General features: G+C 39.5%; 1 long non-coding RNA gene and 1 pseudogene across 2 annotated transcripts; both read right to left on the bottom strand.

Annotated features, from left to right (window-relative positions):
- Positions 1 to 6516: 6516 nt before the first annotated feature.
- On the bottom strand, positions 6517 to 8335 carry LOC149830726 (prolycopene isomerase 1, chloroplastic-like; annotated as a pseudogene). Its single transcript, XR_016433550.1, has 6 exons — positions 8285 to 8335; positions 7943 to 7996; positions 7651 to 7762; positions 7274 to 7384; positions 7078 to 7186; positions 6517 to 6782 (listed from the first exon to the last, which is right to left on the bottom strand). The product of XR_016433550.1 is annotated as a prolycopene isomerase 1, chloroplastic-like (transcript).
- Positions 8336 to 13651: 5316 nt separating this feature from the next.
- LOC149830727 (uncharacterized) lies at positions 13652 to 14267 on the bottom strand. The gene is made up of 2 exons (XR_016433698.1): positions 14031 to 14267; positions 13652 to 13915 (listed from the first exon to the last, which is right to left on the bottom strand). It is a non-coding gene; the product is annotated as an uncharacterized LOC149830727 (long non-coding RNA).
- Positions 14268 to 21540: the final 7273 nt, after the last annotated feature.

The raw sequence follows: 21540 nt of genomic DNA on the forward strand, positions 1-21540 counted from the left end.
CATTTACATGCTATTCTTGGTTTTAGCACCAATTGCTAACTGGAAGGGTCCCTTTCACCCCTAAAAAGAATGATAGTGTGTGTGTGCTTTATGGGCTCATCTATCATAAATGCCCCAAATGATGGGCACACTCAACAAACTTTAGCGATTTGATCTTCCTGAACACAATTGCCATTGTGCTATCAATCTTAGCCACAAGATTGTTACATAGATAGCTATCCTCTTGAAACCAAGTTGATGGCTTTAAATATCTTTTTTATTTAATTTGGATCCATTCTACCTTGTTTTAAAGTCGAGCTAGGGATTGCCACTAATGTGATTCGAGCCAACGATAGAGAGAGATTCCAAAAACAATGCCATGCAGAAGAGACATGGTCATTTCCATTTTCCGAAGCTAATCAGTAATACATTCACGTCTTTCTACCCAAAAGACTGTTAAATTATATTCACGAGGCAGCCGGTATGTGTCATCAATCATCTTTTCATTTTTCTTTTTGTGATTAATTTAGAGATATCATCTTTTACCCAGTGATTGCCAGTATGCCAACTATGAGATCCCAAACCTGGCAAGTATCTGAAATGTGGATTACAAAAGAGAAAATTCAGTTTTTTTTAAACAAACCTGTCAACACCCCAAATTTTCCTCGTCCATTCTCAGTCACACTCCCTTATGCAGATGCCAACCCTGACAGGTCAGTATAGGAGTCCAACCCTGAGTCTGTCTTAAAAATTTACCAATTTACCCTTTTACTAAAAAAAATACTATTTTACCCCTAGGTCATCATAAGCCCTCAATCAGTCAGAGTCAACCAAACTCATTCTCAAGCTCAGAACAGTTAGAATGTCAGTCATTTCTAGCTCACGATGAGCAAACCATGTTCATTTCTAACCATTTCTACCAAAATGGGATCATTTCTTCAGAAATGAGCTCTTTTTTCACTAAAATTCAAGTCAATTGTCTCTGAGTGAGTCATTCTCAGTCAATCCTATTTCTCTGAGTCTATCTTGAGCTCATCAAAAGTTCAAGTGCTCCAGTTTCAGTTCAAAATGATTTCCAAGTGTCTAGCAGCCCATTTAAGTTCTTTCAGCTGAAATTGAGTTGAATCCAATCAGTTAAGCTAGTGTTTGAGCTTGAGTTTTAGTTCATCTCAGTATAACTGATTTTTGTTCCAGCTCTGATATGTAATTTACTTCACTACAATGGTCATTTCTCGTCATTTCTCTAAAAATGGTAGCTTTTCTTGACAATTCAGTGTAGGAGTTCAGTTGAGTTAATGTCTTGTCAGTCCAGTTGAGTTCTAAAACCTTAGGATTCAGCTCAATCCAGTTCATTTCAGTTCAAACCAACTCAAATCCTAATCTTCAGTGTCACTCTGACCCGACAGAGATGAAAAACCATTTCTTGAATCATTTTGCCCATTTTTATTAATTTTATCACTTTTTGAACTGATACAACTGTCAATCAAAGTCTAATATCCAAAATTCTTCATTCAGGGTTAACATTTCGCACGGTATTTTATATCATTTCATCACATTTCATTTCATTTTCGAGATCCAGAACTCCAATTTTGAAAATTCCAATCCAGATTTGAATTTTAAAGCTTTTCGGAATCAATTTTAAACCCTAGGTTTTCAAAATGGACATTTCTACCCCCAAGATTTTAAATTTAGAAATATTTTTTTCGAGAAAACAATCTGGATTCTTCTCAAACTTGGTTTTTCAAATTCTAAACTGGATTTGCTCTGCAACGGGGTACAAAACTTCAAATTCTGAGCTTATTTCAAAAATTGCCAAAAATAGCTCATTTCATATAGAAATTTTCTAAAAGACCATTCTACCCCTCTCGCCTTCAAAAATGAATTTTTCAAATCTAATGTAGGCCCATGACAATGCGGCGCCACACTTTAAATTTTCTAAAAAATAATAAAAAAATCTTTTCTTTTTCCTTTTTACTTCTTTTATTTTTTTACTATTTCCACCTGGGAGAGGTGGGACCCACAAGGGGGTCGACCCCCTGTCATCTTCTCCCCATTTTCTTTCCTTTCTTTTCTTTTCCCTCTCTTTTTCTTTCTCTCTTCTTCTTCCTCTTCTTTTCTTTTCTTTCCCTTTTCCTTCTTTTTCTTTCTTTCTTTCTTTCTTCTTTCTTCCTTCCCCTCTTTTCCTTCCTCTTCCCCCTTGGTCGACACCCCCTCTTTCGCTCTTTTCTTCTCCTCTTCTTTCCTTCTTCCTTCTCTTCTCTCTTTCCTTTTCCTTTCTCCCTCTTCTTTCCTCTTTCTTCTTCTTTTTCTTTCCTTCTTTTCCTTCCCTCCTTTCTCCCCACCTTATTACTCCAGTCCCTTTCCAAATCTCTCATTCACTACACGCCTAGCCTCCTTGGCTCTTCTCTCTCATCCCAAGAGACCCCATCTCTCAACCCTACCTCTTTCTCTCTCTTTGCTATTTTTGGGATTGCAGCTACTCACTTCCAGCCGATTCACAAGGTGCAACCATCTTTTCCAAGGACTCCATCCAGCATCACCAACCTCCACGGCTCCATCCTGCTACAACCCCCTCTATTGGCGGCAGCACAACAACCTCCTCCACTTTGAAGCAGATCCAAGTAGTGTCTACCTCCAGCCGACGCCCAGCAACACCAAGACCCACCTCCTTTATCATCTTCAAGCTTTGTTGCAGCCACTTCCACCAAGGAGCCAGACTTCCAGCCACAACAACTCCTTGGCTATCTCACCACCAGCAGCCGACCACCTCTATTGACATCAACTTTCAGCTCTTCTTGGTGCAACTGCAGTCGATCCGCTCCCTTCAACAATCACAGCAGTTCCCCTTTGGGGGCAGCCCCGACTCCCTCTCTTGCTAGTGCTAATACCTTCGGCCTTGCAACCACCACAAGAGGACCTCCATCTAGCCATTCCATTGCCTTTGCTTCAGCTGATCTAAGGTAAACCTATATTCCTCTTCTATTATACTGATTTTCTTTAAAAAAGAAATTTTATTGTTGTTCTTTTAGGATGATGGATCCGATGTAAAATCCAGTTTAGAATTGGGTTTGTATTGTTGAAAAAATCTCTCTTGTTCATGTTGAAGCCATGAAGAGGAAGGGATCCGTCCAATGAATGGATCAGACTTCCCTCCTCATTTTAAAGGCTAACATCAAAATGACTCATGACTCCCTAAATTTTTTTTATGTTTTATTACTACCATCATATAGATTCCACGTATCTCTTTTACTTAGATTTATTTCTTTGTTTTATAGTCATATTATTCATGTGGTTTAGTTTTATTAATGTCTGATGGTTAGTTATAGTTTTTTTTCATTTATGTGCATAGTATCATCGTTATTGCATGTGCAAATCTTTGTTCATAAATCTCAATTTTTTTAGGTTAATAAGGTTTACTTATTATTGTTTTTTCTGCCAAAAAATTGAACTACTTTGGGATCCTAAACCCCACTAAAAAAAATCAAACTCCAGATCAGGTTTTTAACCCTCTGGAAATTCCAGACCTCCCTTTAGCAGAGTTTTTGTTCTGAGATCTCCCCCATGAGGGATCTAAGTCATCCCCCCCAAAAATACAGTAGATCAGTGATTAAATCTACTATTTTCATGTAATTTTATGGATTTTTTTAAAAGGATATAGTCCCTGTCAAAATTCAGGTTTTGCAGAACCCTGTGCAAATCTTGTCATCTGTTTGTCAGGGTCTAGACTGACCTTAATCTGCTGCGGTGTGTCAATCCGTAGGTCAGATGCTCCAACCATCAAAAGATAAATTGTTTCTCTTAACATTCTCTATCATTTCCCAGAATTTCAAGATTTTAGAACTCAACTTACTATTTTTCAGATTTTACAAGTTCACTGGTGAATTCCTGTCATTTCGATTTTATGAGAATTAAAGGTCTGATAATCCTCTGTGACCTCTCAATCCATAGATCCAATGCCAAAATTGTCAATAGAGAAATTGTTCCTCTGTGTGTCAGGGACATCCCCCTAAAATTTCAGCCATTTTGGCTATTGTTTGCCATTTTTCCCGGATTTTTTGTGAAAACCTGTCAGTCTGCCCCCAATTCTAGAGTCGTCGAATTTCGACCGAACTTGTCGGAGCTGTAAATCTCCAATCATAGGTCAAATCCAAAATTTGTAAAAGGCAAAAATCTTTGCCTAACTGTCCTCAATCACTCCATAAAATTTGGTTCATTTCTATGGTAGGTTAGTACCCAAAATCCGATTTTCATTAGGGCAAATCTACAATAAAAGGCAAATTCATTTTTTTTAGGTTTTTATTGAATTTCCATATTGAAAAATACAAAAAAAATAAATTTTCAGATTCCATTTTGTTTTTAAGGTTAGTCTAGGTGTCCATGCCAAATTTTATGTAATTTGGATTTCATTTGCCATATGAGTTAGTTAAATTGTTAAAATCAAAAGCGAAAATCAGGCAAAATTCAGTGTTTTGTTATATTTTTGCATTTTTAGGGTTTTAACATGCATATCATCATCTCATATCATATTATAGTTGATTTTCATATCATTTGCATTCATTGGAATTTTGAAATTTGCATTTTTACAAAATTTCTTTCTGAAAACTCTCATTTCAATGCCATAGTCTTGCTATTAGGGACATTTTGATCATTTTTACCTCAATTTCAAATTTCTAAACATTAATTTTCGTATTTTCATCATATCATATCATATCATCTTGTGTTTGATTTATCATTATTTGAATTTCAAAATCTCATTTTTATAAAATATCTTTCTGAAAAACCCTCATTTCATGGTCATAGTCTTGTTATCAAGGGCATTTTGGTTATTTCATCCCAATTTCGAATTTTCAAATCTTATTTTCATATTTTCAATCTATTTTCATCAGTTATGTTTATATAAGGGAGGTATAAATCAGGGTTTATATCTGGGTAAAATCTGATAATTTCCTGATATTGTCAGATAAATCCCGATAAACCTACATTTCTTTGCTAACTTGTTTTCTAGTTTTGCAAGAATATTCAAACAGAAGATTTTCATTTATTTTCCTTTTCCTTTTATTCAATTCAATGTAATATCAGATGTAATATTTGGAATAAGAATTTACATTTCTGCTTAGAATAAGATGCATTACATATAGTTTGTTTTCGTATAATTTCAATATCTGATGTATGATTCATGCATTTTTTTTACAAATCCACTATAGTTGACACGAATGACACGTGCATAAGCTCTTAGAGAGTTGTCAAACTTGGTAGAATTCATATTTATGACCATAGTAAGAATACGAATGAGACCGAGATTTGTGATCTTCGTATTAGCCACATTCAACCTACACTCTTAAGCTAACTTCGAAAATGCACTGCATTTCTCAAAATTCAAAAGGATTTTATCAATTCCTCAAAAAATGTCTTTCAAATTTATATTCATTTATTCATTTCATTCAATTTGCATAATGAAAGTATTTCAAATAATCATTTGCTTTTAATTCAATTCAGAGAAATCGATTTTCTCAAAATTTTCTAAGTTTTTCTCAGAAAATAATCTTCTCAAAACTCTGAGTTTTCAAATGATATTTCAAGAATTTCCCAAAGTTCAAATCATGATTTTTCAGTGTTCCAATATCTTCCAATTTTAAAATCCAAGGTTTTTAGAAATCGATTTTCTCAAAATCTCTAAATTATCTCTGAAACTGGTTTTCCCAGAATTTTCAAATCCTCTTTAGAAATTGATTTTCCCAGAAAAAGCAGTTCAAATCTCAAAAATCGATTTTCTCAAAGTTCAAATTTTCTTGAAAATCAATTTTCCCTTTAAAAGTTATTTTTCAATGAAATTCATGTTTTTCCCAAAAATTTCTTTTCCAAGCGCATTTCAATATGAGAAGCAAACATCATATTTCTCAAAATGTACATCTTTTCAAAACTTCATAGCACATGCCTGATTCTCTGTGTACTTTAGGAAAATAGAGTATGATTCAGATATTTGAACTTAGTTAAATCACACTTTTGATCCTTGGTTCAATTACCCCTGGTAAAGGTGCCAGGAACGGTTGAACCTCGTACCGACAGGCGGATCTCATTCAACGAAATTTTCTCGCAAATTTTAAAAAATGGAGGCGAGTTATTTTTTAAAAAACCAATTTTCAAAACTTCAGTCGAGTTTGACTCACAGAATCGTTTCTTCTCTTTCGCAGAGGGAGGGGAAAATTTTTGCGATGATAACAAAACCCTTACCAGTTCATCAATGAAAATATCAACTTACATTGGTCTTCCTCAAAAGAAGCTACTTCATAGAATACAATGAATTGTTCACAAGATATAACTGCAAAACATGAATTTCAAGAAGCTTTTCAAAAACCAAATGCTGATAAGATCTAAACGAGAAGCTAGATCCAATTAAGTCGGATGATATTGATCGACAGACTTCCAAGATTCTCCCCACCTTTAAAATTGAAACTATGTTACTTTATATACATTTTATTTCCAACCATCCAAATGCATTTATCTTCACAACCAACAAAGCTAATGCAATTTACTAAAATAATCACATCTTTGTTAGCCAAGAAATGATTATCATTAAATTTATTGCCAAGTTTGACTATACATATTTCACGACCATGATTATGAAAGCGAAAACATTTATTCTCTTTGAGACACACACCTCACCCATCCGAGGCCTTTATCATCAAGCCACCGATACCATATTTACTGTATACAATCAATCCAGCAATATCAAGCAAATGTCCTTAACCATCCAAGTGTACGAAGAAGGGCTGCATCTAGCACTGGGGATATTTTTTCAAGTCCTGAAAAAGAAAACAACCGTAACGGGCATATTCGGTGTCAAGTTTAAATTTTCTGCTATGCTCTCTCTCTCTCTCTCTTGCCTTCCTTGGATTTTGCCCTCAGATAAAAGCATTATGCTATGGGAAGCACCACTCTACTTAAATTACTGATCTTTTGATCTTGTCAGATATTCTACTATTGAGCAGGGGAGATATTCTACTATTGAGCAGGGGAACCAAGTAAACTAAATTGATTATGACATAAGAAAATCTCTAATCATGATGATGTAACATAATAAGATTTCTAGACACATACCAATATCAGCAGCTACTCGGTGTGCACACATCACCCCTGAAAAGGATACAGATATAACCCCTTGTCCAGGAAAGCAGCTATCTCCAACACAGTATAGCCCTTGTACAGCCTATAAGAACCAAGAGTTTTAAAGGAGCATAAGTTGCACTAATGCTTAGCAACGTCATGTTTTATTGTCTAAGATGACCGATCTTACTGTTGTATTGAAAGGCATTCCTAGAAGCCCTTTAGGTATCTTACGAGGCATTGGACCATAGGTACCATCATCGCGAGCCAGATACCGCCTACGCATTTTTGGTGGGACAATCTGCCATGCATGTCATTGATATCATACACAAACATAAATATGAATACATCCAACGTGATAATAATGCTTGGGTTTGCCACAGCTATCTTGAAGTCAGCATGTGCCTCAAATACAGTGCATTGAGCCACTTTTTGTGTACACTCAATTTGATAACGGCTGCTTAGAATCCTCAACACTTTTGAAAACAAAACAAAGAGATAGCTAAGTGGTTCATGTAACCTATTAACCATAACCAAAAGGCCAATATAGGAGACAACAAACATTACCTCTTTAAAGACTAGACTGCTTTAGGCCAGGAAACAATTTATTTTCAAGTCGGCCAATAATTTTGTCTCCTACAACCTCCTTTTTTGCTTCATAATCTTTTGGTGAAAGACCCTGGTACAATCAAAATAGTGTTAAAAATTGATGTGGGACACCATAAAATTTGTTGATCCCTTCTTTTTCATGAGGAAAATTATTTGTGAGTTCTGCAATAAAGTCAGCAAAGTCTCTATGTACACGAACCGAGAGACCATCTGGCAAATGAAAATGCACAGTGGTCAGATCTGGTATTACCTGCATTTTGCACCCAACAGCTGCCAGTGCTTGGGTAATTAGATTTAGGTTTCCCTGTGGCCATGAATATTTTTTACAATGAACAGTTAGAAAAGCAACTATTGGTGAGCAAAAGCTACAGCATCCAGCCATCAATCCTGACAAAAAAATCTATGATTTGGAAGAATGAGGACTTTTTCACTAGAGGTACAAGAACATAAGAATGCAATGGATAAAAGAAAATCAGAGTGTAGGCCATCTCTAAATCTAATAGCAGCTCTGTAAGCACTGTATGGCTGTCTTTAAAAAAGGAGATGGCAAAAAATTCAGACCCAAATTTCTCATTGATGCGCCTTTACATACACGTCCATCAATATGGACTGGCAACTTCAATGCAACAGTTTCATGATTCATCCTGACACTAAGACTTGGAAAACAGTTGCGAAAGTAGTCAACCAGTCACCTAAAATTTATGGATTTGAATAGAAAATGAAGGTAAAAGCTACACTGCATAGACCTAAATGCAGACTGAGGGAAATTATCTCCACTTGTACAGGTAAATTTTCGCTTCACCCCATCTTTCCAACAGTTGAGATACACAAAACACTCAAGAGCTCGCATGATACTCATCGCTTCAAGCTAGTTCTACGCAACATGTTCCGTTTGTATAAATGAAAACAATTGGGTACGCAAAAACCATAGTGACCAAATATGGCAATAGTTCGAAAAAATATCTCGTTCTTAAAGATTCATAAAAAAATAAGAAAAAATAGAAAATTTGCAGTATCAAGAAATCGATTTTAAAAGACTGATATTTTCCGAGAAATGTGTTTTCAATCTTATCGTTTATTTATTAAACAACCTCAAGACTTTTCCCACCTTTTCCCAAGAAAATATACTTTTTCTTAATTCTCCAAGAAACTCACCGAAATGTTGCAGAGACCGATATTGGTGATTATGGTACAAACGAGCAATAATCAATCAAAAATCCATGTAACGTCTCAACTAGTACGTTAACTCACTCAAAATTGAATTTCTGACTGATTTTCTTTAGAATTAAAAAAAAAGCGAAATTTCGCTAACGGGCAGTAACAGTTGACAAATTATTAACGAACGTAGAGACAATTGAAGCGAAACATCCATTGACAAAACCTAAGATGAAGTTGGATCAGATAACAGCAGCTAAGAAATGAGCAAAATTGACCGGAATTCACTAATAGTTCAACTTGAACCACAGAAATCTAGTTAAACTATGTGTTACAGATGAGAAATTCTTCGTTCGACGATTTCAGTGTTACAAAAGAATTTACCAAAAGTTGAAATTAAGAAGAAAAAGGGCGGGAATTGAATTATACCTTATCGCTGAAACCAAACATCACCGAAGAGCCAACGTCAAACGTGTAGCCTGTTGGATCATCTTTCAGATCACACAGTTTTACAATCGTCATCATGATATAAAACACGAAATAAATCAAGAAATACAACAGTGTAAATAACATGATTAACAGACGACCGAAACAGTAACAGGGAGCAAGCATGGCATTTTCCGCATCAGACCAAAATCCAGACGTAAGCATATAAACAAACACAGGCACAGAACATAAAGAAAACAACATGCACATGTTTAGAATATGCAGCAGGCTAAGGCGTACGAAAGTACTCCCCTTAGAGAAGATTCGCCCCCACATACTGTGCAGATCAGGGTCCGGCGTCCTTCCCCCAGGATACAATAGCCACGACGAACCGAACGGTGCACTCCGGCGGATCGTCCTTCGAAAACAGCCTCTTCGAACCACAGTTGCAGAACAACCCCTTTCGGGATAACTCACAGGAAAAAGAGAGAGAGATGGGAAATCGCAGAATGCTTCTTCAGAAATCGTCTGTCTCAGTCTCTCCGTAACCCCACCCCTGACCACGCTTTTATAACCCACGAACGGTTATGAAACGTGGAAGGAGCCCGTTACGGAATCCGAGGGGACGTGATCCGTTAACGGTCTTCGAAAGATCGAGACCCGTTACGGAATCCGAAGCGCGAGGAGTCGTGATCCGTTATCCATTCCCATAACCCGTTACCGAATCCAAATCCAAAGAAACTTTGGGTAAAAAGATACTTGTCTTGATTGGATATGGCCCTAAAGGGACAATTACCCGAACCCGAACCCGAACCCGAGCCCGGCCCGGCTCGGCTCGGCACGGCACGGCACGGCACGGCACGGCGGGTGGGCGCGCGCGCGTGTGTGTGGTGGTCATCCCACCCTATTGTTCTCAAGAACAAGTGTATGAGTTCTCAAGTGGCTTATAAATCCCACAGAAAACTCAAGCACAAGCAATGTGGGACTATTCCACCTTATCAAGACCACTTCTTTCAAAACAACCCAGTTTCTCCTTTGAATTCTCTCTACCATCCTTCTTACACCTAACATTCCCCCACAAATTCAAAGAATGAAATGGGAGGAAACCAAGATGCAAGATGAGACAATCTGCAACAGGACATATCATGCTTTCAGCAATGGTACCTTCCGGTTTGAACCACTACCTTAGTTGACTAACTTTTACCCCCACAGGAACGAAGTGAACTGAAGTCTTGAACTTGAACCCTTGGTGTAGGAGTGTCCATCAGCAACAACATGATAAAGGTTCTGGTTGTAATCTTTAGGGGCGGCGCGTTAATGGCCATGCGCCCGAATCCTGTTTCATGAGTGACTTCAGGAATAACCCAATTCCTTGAACTGCGGCCACACAGTCACACTCACATAGGTAGGCTTCTCCAAAGATGCACTGCTAACATCTCGCCTAGAAGGCTTTGAACCCATTCAGAGTTTTAACTCTTCCTTAACTTGCAGCTACAGCACCTTTCCAGAGTAAACAGGGGAACAGACACAGATACAAAGTATCATCTTTAATAAGGTGCTATCCAGTTCACCCTACAGCTTGTTATTACCACATTGAACCTACTTTGTGGGATCTCCACTCAGATAGGTTGGGTTGCTACTGTAGATGAACTACTGATGGGTTTCAGTCCCATCTCCTCTCTGGATTTTAGGACTAAAGACTTATCTAGTTCTTTCGTTAATGGGTCAGCTGTGTTTTCTTTGGATCCAACATAGTCCACAGCAACCACTAATTGGGACACTAGTTCCCTTACAGATTTTATCCTGACTTGGATGTGTCTCCTCTGCTTTTGGTTATATTTTGTGCTTTTAATCTTTGCAATTGTGGCCATATTGTCACAATGCACAGATATCGTAGGAATTGGCTTGCACATTAAAGGAAGTTCTTCAAGAAGTCCCTTTAACCATTCAGCTTCCAATCCAGTGACATCTAAAGCACAAAGTTCAGCCTCAAAAGTAGACCGAGACAAGATGGTCTGCTTTACTGATCTCCAGGCGACTGCGCCGCCACCCAAGGTAAATACATACCCTGTCACGCCATAACTGCCAGAGTTCATGGCTATCCAGCTTGCATCATTATATCCCTCAAGAACTGCAGGGAATCTCTTGTAATGCAAACTCAAGGAAATAGTTCCTTTCAGGTATCTAAGTACCCTGTCCAATGCCTTCCAATGAGTGCGATTTGGACAACTTGTGTATCTACTTAATTTTGTCACAGAGAACGAAATATCCGGTCTCGTGCAATTTGCAAGATACATCAAACTTCCAATAATCTGAGAATACCTCAATTGAGACACAGGAACACCAGTCGTATTCTTATGAAGAGGGATAGAAGGGTCATATGGAGTTGCTACAGATCTCCCTTGGTTATAACCAAATTTCACAAGTACTTTCTCGACAAAGTGAGATTGTGAAATGGTTAACCTTTCGGCTGAACGAGTCAGCTTTAAGCCTAAGATCACGCTTGCAACACCCATATCCTTCATATCAAACTTACTACTAAGAAACGACTTTGTCTCATTAACAATTCCTATATTGGAACCAAACAGTAGAATATCATCTACATACAGGCATAAAATAATACAACCATCACTTTTAACTTTACAATAAACACACTTATCAGATTCATTGACAACAAAGCCAAATGATAATATAATATTATCAAACTTCTCATGCCATTGTTTAGGGGCTTGTTTTAGTCCATATAATGACTTAACAAGTCTACAAACTTTATCTTCATTACCAGGAGCCACATAACCCTCAGGTTGATCCATATAGATCTCTTCTTCAAGATCGCCATGCAAGAAAGCGGTCTTCACGTCCATTTGATGGACCGAGAGATCATAAATGGAAGCCAGTGCAATAAGCACTCTAATAGTGGTCATCCGGGTAACCGGAGAATAGGTATCAAAATAGTCTATTCCCTCCTTTTGTTTGAACCCCTTGGCAACCAGTCTCGCCTTGTACTTGTCAATGGATCCATCTGGTTTCAACTTCTTCTTAAAGATCCATTTGCACCCAATTGTGGAACTACCACGAGGGAGGTCAACCAGTTCCCAAGTACCATTAGAGATAATGGAATCCATTTCACTCTTGATGGTGTCTTTCCAATGCTTTGCTTCAGGTGAAGCCATTGCATCTCGGAAAGTGAGAGGATCATCTTCGATAAGGTAAGTGATAAAGTCACTTCCCAAATCCTTGGTCTCTTGCTCCTTCTAGGTTTAACCACTTCCTCAGACTCATCGGGTCTAGGATGGGAACAAGATGGTTCTACCCCCACATCTGTCATCCTTTCCACATGTTCGGGAATGGAACCAGAAGTTGAAGGTATATCTACAGAAGACAGATTCTAAGGTACATCAACTTTCATGGGAAATACATCCTCAAAGAATGTAGCTTCTCGAAGCTCTACAATAGAGTTAACATCTATGCCAGATATCTCAGACTTAATTACTAAGAACTTGTAGGCATAGCTGTTCTCTACATAACCCAAAAAGACAGCATCTACTGTTTTAGGACCCAGCTTCTTCCTATTGTGCTCTGGGACAAGTACCTTAGCAAGGCACCCCCACACTTTAAGGTATTTTAAGCTAGCTTTCCTATTTCTCCAGAGTTCGAAAGGGCTACTATCCTTATGCTTCTGAGGTACTCTATTCAGAATATGGCAAGCCGTATTCAGAGCATCCCCCCACATATAGGTAGGTAATCCAGAACTCCCAAGTAGAGTATTTATCATGTCAGTTAGGGTTCTATTCTTTCTTTCTGCAATCCCATTGGATTGAGGAGAATATGGAGCAGTAAACTCATGAACTATTCCAACAGATTTGCAATATTCATCGAGTTTATTAGAAGTATATTCTCCTCCTCTATCAGACCTCAATCTTTTAAGTTTTCTACCAGTTTGTGTTTCTGCTTCATTCTTAAAGTTAAGAAACTTATCAAAAACTTCATCTTTTGATTTTAGCAGATACACGTAACAGTATTTAGTGCAATCATCTATAAAAGTGATAAAATACTTTTTATGATTTCTAGTTAACACTCCATTAAACTCACAGATATCTGTATGCACGAGATCCAATATTTCAGAATCTCTAACAATCGTATGGAATGGTTTCCTACATTGTTTTGCTTGCACACAAATTTCACATTTTTTAGTTTTATCAATGGAATGCTCAGGAATCATTTTCAAGTTCATCATGCGTTTCACAGAATTGAAATTCACATGACCTAATCTGTTATGCCATAAGTCAGATGATTCTATGTTATAAGCAACATTAGACAATGAGTCAAAAGAAACATCATTTTCTAATTTATCACTGCAAACATGTTCAACACGAAGTTTAAATAAACCATCATCTAAATACCCCTTGCCAATAAAAGTTCCAGAATGTAAAATAACAACTTTATTACATTTAAAGTTAAATTCATAACCCTCTCTAACAAGACATGAACCACTAAGAATGTTCCTTCTAACTACAGGCACATGGTGCACTCTGTGTAAAGATAGAACTCGTCCTGAAGGAAACTTCAGATCCACGTGTCCAATTCCTAACACCTTTGCAGCCGTTGAATTGCCCATAGTCACGGATCTGCCTGCAGCAGCCTGGTATGAGACAAAGACAGACTGATTAGCACAGACGTGCACATTAGCCCCAGTGTCAACCAGCCACTCAGTTGGCTCATAAACGTGATAAATTTGTGGGTTAACAGTAACATACCCAGTACTGGTCCCAACGACCTCAGTCACCATGTTGACTTGAGGCGTTCCTTCTGTGGTCCCATGAGCTTTGGCTTTCTTGGAAGGACATTCCTTAGCCCAGTGCCCAACCTGCCCACAGTTCCAGCACGGTTTGTTCTTTGCCTTTTTCTGGATTTTGGCCTTAGGTTTAAACTGGTTTTTCATTGCAGATTTCGATTTTTGTCCTTTGCCCTTAAAAGCTCCGGTCATCATGTTCACCTTAGGCGGTTCAGTTGGCATTACGATCTGTTTCTGGCTCCTATGCTCTTCTTCAATGGCAATGGCTACCATAAGATCATCTAGAGAAATTTTTCCTCTACGGTGCTTGAGAGACATACCGAAGTCTACCCAAGACTTAGGAAATTTTTCTACGATGGTCATAACCTGAAACTTCTCAGGAAGTTTCATTTCAGCCTCAGCCAAACTATGGAGCAGTAGCAGAAACTCGTGTGCCTGCTTAGTGACCGACTTGCCTTCTACCATCTGATATTTCAGAAACTTGGCAACAGAGTACTTTTCAAGACCTTGGTCTTCGGTATTGTACTTCTTGTCAAGTTGATCCCATAAACCCTTAGCAGTGGTAGACGAAGAACAGTACACATCGAACAATGTGTTGGACAAAGCCAACAGTATGCAACCACGACATATACTGTCCTTTTCTTTCCACTCTACAGCCGCAGTGACTGCAGCAGGGTCAGGGTTCGTATCAGACACCGAAGGGCAGTCGATTTCCAGAACATTCAACAGCCCTATCGTAGTGAACCAGATCTTCATGCGTTGCTGCCAACGCTTGAAATTCTGCCCGGCAAACTTTTCCGGCATACCGGACATGTCCACTTTTGGTACAAACATAGAAGAAGTCGACATGCTTAGAATCTTCTCTAAGACTGTTGGATCATCTTTCAGATCACACAGTTTCACAATCGTCATCATGATATAAAACACGAAATAAATCAAGAAATACAACAGTGTAAATAACATGATTAACAGACGACCGAAACAGTAACAGGGAGCAAGCATGGCATTTTCCGTATCAGACCAAAATCCAAACGTAAGCATATAAACAAACACAGGCACAGAACATAAAGAAAACAACATGCACATGTTTAGAATATGCAGCAGGCTAAGGCGTACGAAAGTACTCCCCTTAGAGAAGATTCGCCCCCACATACTGTGCAGATCAGGGTCCGGCGTCCTTCCCCCAGGATACAATAGCCACGACGAACCGAACGGTGCACTCCGACGGATCGTCCTTCGAAAACAGCCTCTTCGAACCACAGTTGCAGAACAACCCCTTTCGGGATAACTCACAGGAAAAAGAGAGAGAGATGGGAAATCATAGAATGCTTCTTCAGAAATCGTCTGTCTCAGTCTCTCCGTAACCCCACCCCTGACCACGCTTTTATAACCCACGAACGGTTATGAAACGTGGAAGGAGCCCGTTACGGAATCCGAGGGGACGTGATCCGTTAACGGTCTTCGAAAGATCGAGACCCGTTACGGAATCCGAAGCGCGAGGAGTCGTGATCCGTTATCCATTCCCATAACCCGTTACCGAATCCAAATCCAAAGAAACTTTGGGTAAAAAGATACTTGTCTTGATTGGATATGGCCCTAAAGGGCCAATTACCCGAACCCGAACCCGAACCGGCCCGGCTCGGCTCGGCTCGGCCCGGCACGGCACGGCGGGCGGGCGCGCGCGCGTGTGTGTGGTGGTCATCCCACCCTATTGTTCTCAAGAACAAGTGTATGAGTTCTCAAGTGGCTTATAAATCCCACAGAAAACTCAAGCACAAGCAATGTGGGACTATTCCACCTTATCAAGACCACTTCTTTCAAAACAGCCCAGTTTCTCCTTTGAATTCTCTCTACCATCCTTCTTACACCTAACATAGCCATCCCTCTGGTAATACCCCGAGCTCCCTCCCGGAATCACGTACTTCTCCAGGACCAAAACCTTCGCTCCCTTCACCGCGAGCTGCGTCGCGGCGACGAGGCCGTCGATCCCCGACTCGATCACGATGGCGTCGTAGCTGCAGTCTCCGACCGAATCCGCCACGGCCCTTTCTCTTTCTCGGACGCTCAACGCCCTCGATTCGACGCAGAGGCCCTTCCTTGTCCTGCGAGGAAACACTGGTTTTTCTCCCTTCTCTGTGCATGAATAGTTGCTGCGTGGTAGAGCGAAACCCTAACCCTAATTTTGTGCTGAATTGTGGAGGACCAGGAGGGAGGAGGAAGGTTGGAGAGGGAGAGTGGCACATTTCTTCTGGTTGGGTGGAGGGAATGAAAACGGGGGATGGTGGGCCTGATCTTGTACTGGTTTGTTGCCTCTTCAGGTTCTGGTTCTGGAGACGTTGGAAGTAGGGGGGTCAACGGGTCGGATTATGATGGCTTGAATCCGGATCCGAACTAACCAGTCCACTTGCCTAAGTATCAATTCAAAGCAAAATTCACGAAATCTTGGGGCCTGTTTTTCTTTTCACTGGCAGGCGAGGCTCCTTTTCTTGTGAAAACGGTCCTTTTACTATTTTGGGTGAAACAAAGAACACGGTGTGAATTGTACAACCCGGCAGGGCATACCCGAACCCATCCAAATAATAAAGTGTAGTTCGGGTTTTGTTGGGTAATGAAAATGAAATCTCAAACCCGAGATCTGTATAATTTTAAAAGTTTACTTTTTATTAAAAATACATATAAAACATTCTTGTTGGGTTGGGTTGGGTCGGGTCGGGTGCCAGTCAAGTCCGATTCGGTATTCATCAAAAATCATAACCTAAACCCAGCCCCCATATTTACTGAAAGTATAAATAAAACACTCCCATTAGGTCAGCTACCCTAAAAAAAAAAAAGCCAAATTGGATTGAGTATCCTGCAAAACCTAAACCCAGGCAACACTTTGCTTGAGTTGGGTTTGGGTCAAACAGAATATTATTCGGGGTGGCACTTTTTATGCCCATAATAATTCAAATTTGGGCTGGGTCAGGTACTCTAAAACAAACTCGTTAACAACCCTAGTGGACACTAATGTGTCACACACCCAGCAGCATTTCATACATATTTTTTTTGGATTTATAATCCAAAGAAACTGCACCCATCGTGTTGACTCAGCCTGCCATATCTACTGTTATCGTGCCGGCAGCATAAAACTGGACCCTGCCCCTGAGGCCTCTGCTGAGCAAGGGGCATCATCACCCACCCATGGGATTCAAACCTTGAATCACCCGACTATGCTAACCCCACTTGGGGGCAACATTTCATATATAATTGCATTCATACCTTCCCCCAAGGTGTTTTCCAGTATTGTACACACTCACATGAATTTTTTTTGTGGGGCCGTTCTTTTAGTACGTAAGGCACATCCCAGATCCAAAAAAAAAATCTCTGACAAATTTTGGGCACGTTTGGAAGCAAGAAAGATGTAAGAAAAGTGATGCAAAATGAAAAAAATTCATTCAGATTTCAAACGAGAGACTTTTTAGCTGAGTTTTTTTTTTTAAAGTATATTTTTTTTATAGTAAACATTCCTCCATAAGAGGAGTGAAGGGATGTTTTCTAACAAGAGAAAACATTTTTTCCACTCTTCACCACATATCTCACCATCCATCCCACCACTACCCACCTCTTCTCTTTCACTATGTTTTTCTCATGCCACACAAACAAGTGAAAAGTTTCTTTTTGGAAAACTTCTCATATCAAAACACTACAAGAAAAATGTGGATTAGCGACAGACGCTATCCGTCGCTAAACAGTTTAGCGATGGATTGACGACAGATTAATGATGGATAGCGTCTGTCGCATAATCCTGGTCGCTAATTAGCGATAAAACTTATCCATCGCTACTTTTGTCGTTAATTTGTAACAGATTAATGACGAACATGATATGTCGCGAGTACGTCATTATTTTAAATTAGCGACGGATAATATCCATCGCGAGTCCATTGCTATTTTAAATTAGCGATGGATAATATCCATCACTAAATTAAAAAAAAAATTTAAAAAAAATTGCTCCCTATCGGGCGGTATTCCGGCAACAATAGGCCAGACTTGTACCACACCACACATATATTGCACCCGAGCGGCCCGGCCCGCCACTGCGGGGTCTTTTGCACAGAACTGGCACGCTCTTTGACGCACTCTCCGACGTCGCGAACGATGACTTCAGCCCTCCCACCATGAGCAGGCTCGCCCCCTTCCTCTGGATCAACCGGAGGATGCAACAACGAAATTTGAGAGAGCGAAGATAATTCGACTCGCACCAGAGGTAGAGGAGGCCAGAGACGCGACAACAGGGATAGCGGAGGAGAAGGGGAGGAAATCGAGCGGGAAGCAGAGACAAACGTCACTTTCGACGTCGTAGACGTGGAGGGACTCCAACGAGGCACAACGTGACTTCTGGCAGTGCGAGGGATGGACGACGAACCAGCTGAGGGTGGTGCGGAAAGCGACCCGCTGGAGGAAGAAGGGGAAAGTCAGGGTTTGTTGGCACACAACACAACAGGCAAAGATCTCTCAGAGGGAGAGGTGCGAGAAGATCTTCTCAAGTGGGTCGGTCGACAATTGATGTATGGTGGTCCGGCTCGTTGGCTCCATTGGACGCCGGAAAATCGACTCTGCCTAGTCCTCCAGCGCCGACGGGCGACTCCGACTCCTCTTCTTCCTCGTGTTCCTCCGCCACGAAATCATCATCGTTCGAGAAGTCATCGGTTTAAATTTCGAACGAGGAGAGAGGGAAAATTTTGCGCCTCAGCTAAGACGGTTTAAATCGAAAAGTAGCGATAGAATTGTTCCCTCGCTAATTAGCGAGGGATTAGCAAGAGAATTTTTTCCTCGCTAATTAGCAACATATTAGCTACAAAATTATTTTATCGCTAATTCCGTCGTTAATTAGCATTTTTTCTTGTAGTGTTTGGCGATGAAAAAATTCTGTCGCTCATTAGCGACGAAATTACGAGAGAGATATTTTCGTCGCTAATTTTGCAAATATTTTGAATGTTAGCGATGGATAGTTTTCTCTCGTTAATCCGTCGCACATTTGCGATGAAAAAATTCTGTCGCTCATTAGCGATGAAATTACGAGAGAGATATTTTCATCGCTAATTTTGCAAATATTTTGAATGTTAGCGATGGATAGTTTTCTCTCGTTAATCCGTCACACATTTGCGGCGAAAAAAATCCGTCACAAATGTCCGTCGCTAATCCACGTTTTTTTTGTAGTGAAAACTCTCAAAGGCAAAACTCTTCCTACAAGAGTTTTTCTCTCTTCCAAATATGCACTTAATATTGGAAAACCATTAACGAACCTAAAAAAACACAAAAAAAAAAAAACAAGTAAAACCACAACCATAATTCCCCGTTTGATTACGTTGGCAAACAGGCTAGTTTGAAAGCAGGGCCTCTCTTTGAATTCATCATTTCTTGTCTGGCAGGAGCAGTTAGTGCACTTCACCTTGTATTGGGGACGTTGCAAGTTGGAACCCAAAGGGGTAGCTAGGGGGAGGCAGGACTGGGCCCGAAACAGTTAATTTTTATATATATTTTTTAAAAGCCCAGTCCTAGCCCAGCCTTGATTCCATATGAAATAGATTTTTATCCATTTTTTAGCCCAGCACTGCAGCAAATAGTTTGATTTGTTCATATGAAATAGATTTTTATTAATAATTATAGCCATTTTTTATTTTATCTCAAAAAAAAAAATTTCGGGGCGCTGCCCCCGAACCCCCGACTAGCACACAATTTTTTTTTCCTACACCCCTTACGTTTACTTGTGCAAGTATAATTACATCCATGTATGCAATAATACAGTTGAGTAATATTCTCCAAAAGGAATACAGTTGAGTAATGGATGAAAATTCTTTAATGGAATCTTTGGTATAATTTAATGTGCATGATGCTTGGGCATATTCCCTAGCGTAGATGTCCCTTTCAAAAGAATGCCTCACTAGTGCTTGGCATATTTGGCTTTAATATATGCCATTGAGACACTTCATTTAGGCATTCTGTTAGAGGGGAACATGGCCCAGCATGTAGGGCTGGTGAACCATCCAAACAGCTCGTGATTGGACTCGGTTCAGCTCATCATGAACTTAGTTCGTGAACGTGATCAGTTAGTATAGCTGGTGAACCGAGCCACAAGAAGATCTATTAGCTTAAACGATTGGAGCCTGAACATAAGGTGTTTGCCTCGGTTTTGGTCAAGAGAGCTTATATATATATCAAAAAATAAATACTGTCCCTAAAAATAATGCTATTTTACAGAATAACTGCAAAATATTGTAATATTTCTCGAATACCCAATTGCACTATTTTCTCTGAATATGAGTGTATTTCTAACAATTTTGCCCATTCACTAAAACATAAAACAACAAAACTAAGATTCACCTATATGGTTTTTAGTGAAACTCATCGCCAATGAAACTAAGATTCACCTATAAAGGTTTAACCAAACTTGATTTGAGATTCATTGTACAACGAAATAGCAAGACTCCAGTTTAGTTGCCACAAAACTAGGCATGCACAGGAGCCAAGTCTGGGCTGTTCGAACTCGGCTCGTTTCAAAATGCATGTGTTCAAAGCTTGGAGCCAAGCGAGCTTAAACAACATTGTTCAAACTTGGCTTGGTTCCGAGCTCGAGCTGAACGGAGCTTTACCTGAGTTTTAAAAAAAATGATTTTTCACTTTTGAAGAGGTGGGATTAGAACCACAACCTCATCAAAATGTGTACAAATGCGGGCTAGGGTAAAATGTGAAAAGTTATACTAGCAGCAGATTCAATATTATGACCTTTAAGTGAAAAGTCCAAAACCTGCCCATTGGAGAAACACTAACTATTGTTTATTCTTTGGTAAACATATTTTATATATACTATTTTTATGAGCTTTATCGAGCTTAGTGGCTCGATCAAGCTCAGCTCATTTATGTAGATCCAGTTTGGACTTGTGGTCAAGTCGGCTCATTTACTTTCACAAATGAGCTTGAGCCAAGCTTAAATGGTCCAAGTCTGAGCCAGCGGCTTGTTGTGCATCCCTACACAAAATTAACAAATCTTAGTTATGACCGTTTTTTTTTTACAATTACTTTTTTTTTTTGCTCCACCCTCGTCATCCTCATCCCCCACCACCATCATTTCTCCACCATCACCGTCACTGTTACCACTTTTCCACCATTATAACCACCACCATCTATCACCATCATTTTTTTTTAATTGAAGGCAAGCTGGGATTAGGTAGACTCTTACTAGTTACCCAACATACCATTGGGTTTTGAACTTGCAACATCCCAACACATGATGACGTGCATTAACAGCTCCTACCAAACAAGCAGAGCCCCGTTGGTTTATCACCATCATTATTGATCCAACGAAACCCACTAGCCTTTAAAGATTTAGCAAAACTCGATTTTAGTCAGTAAAACTCAGTTGCAATAGAATATTGAAACAGAGTGGTAATGATGATGGGGAATGGTGATAATGGTGGTAGTAATAGTGATTATTA

The sequence above is a fragment of the Nuphar pumila genome, chromosome 8 (assembly GCF_984573655.1).
Source record: "Nuphar pumila chromosome 8, dmNupPumi1.hap1.1, whole genome shotgun sequence".
Classification (NCBI taxonomy): Eukaryota; Viridiplantae; Streptophyta; class Magnoliopsida; order Nymphaeales; family Nymphaeaceae; genus Nuphar; species Nuphar pumila.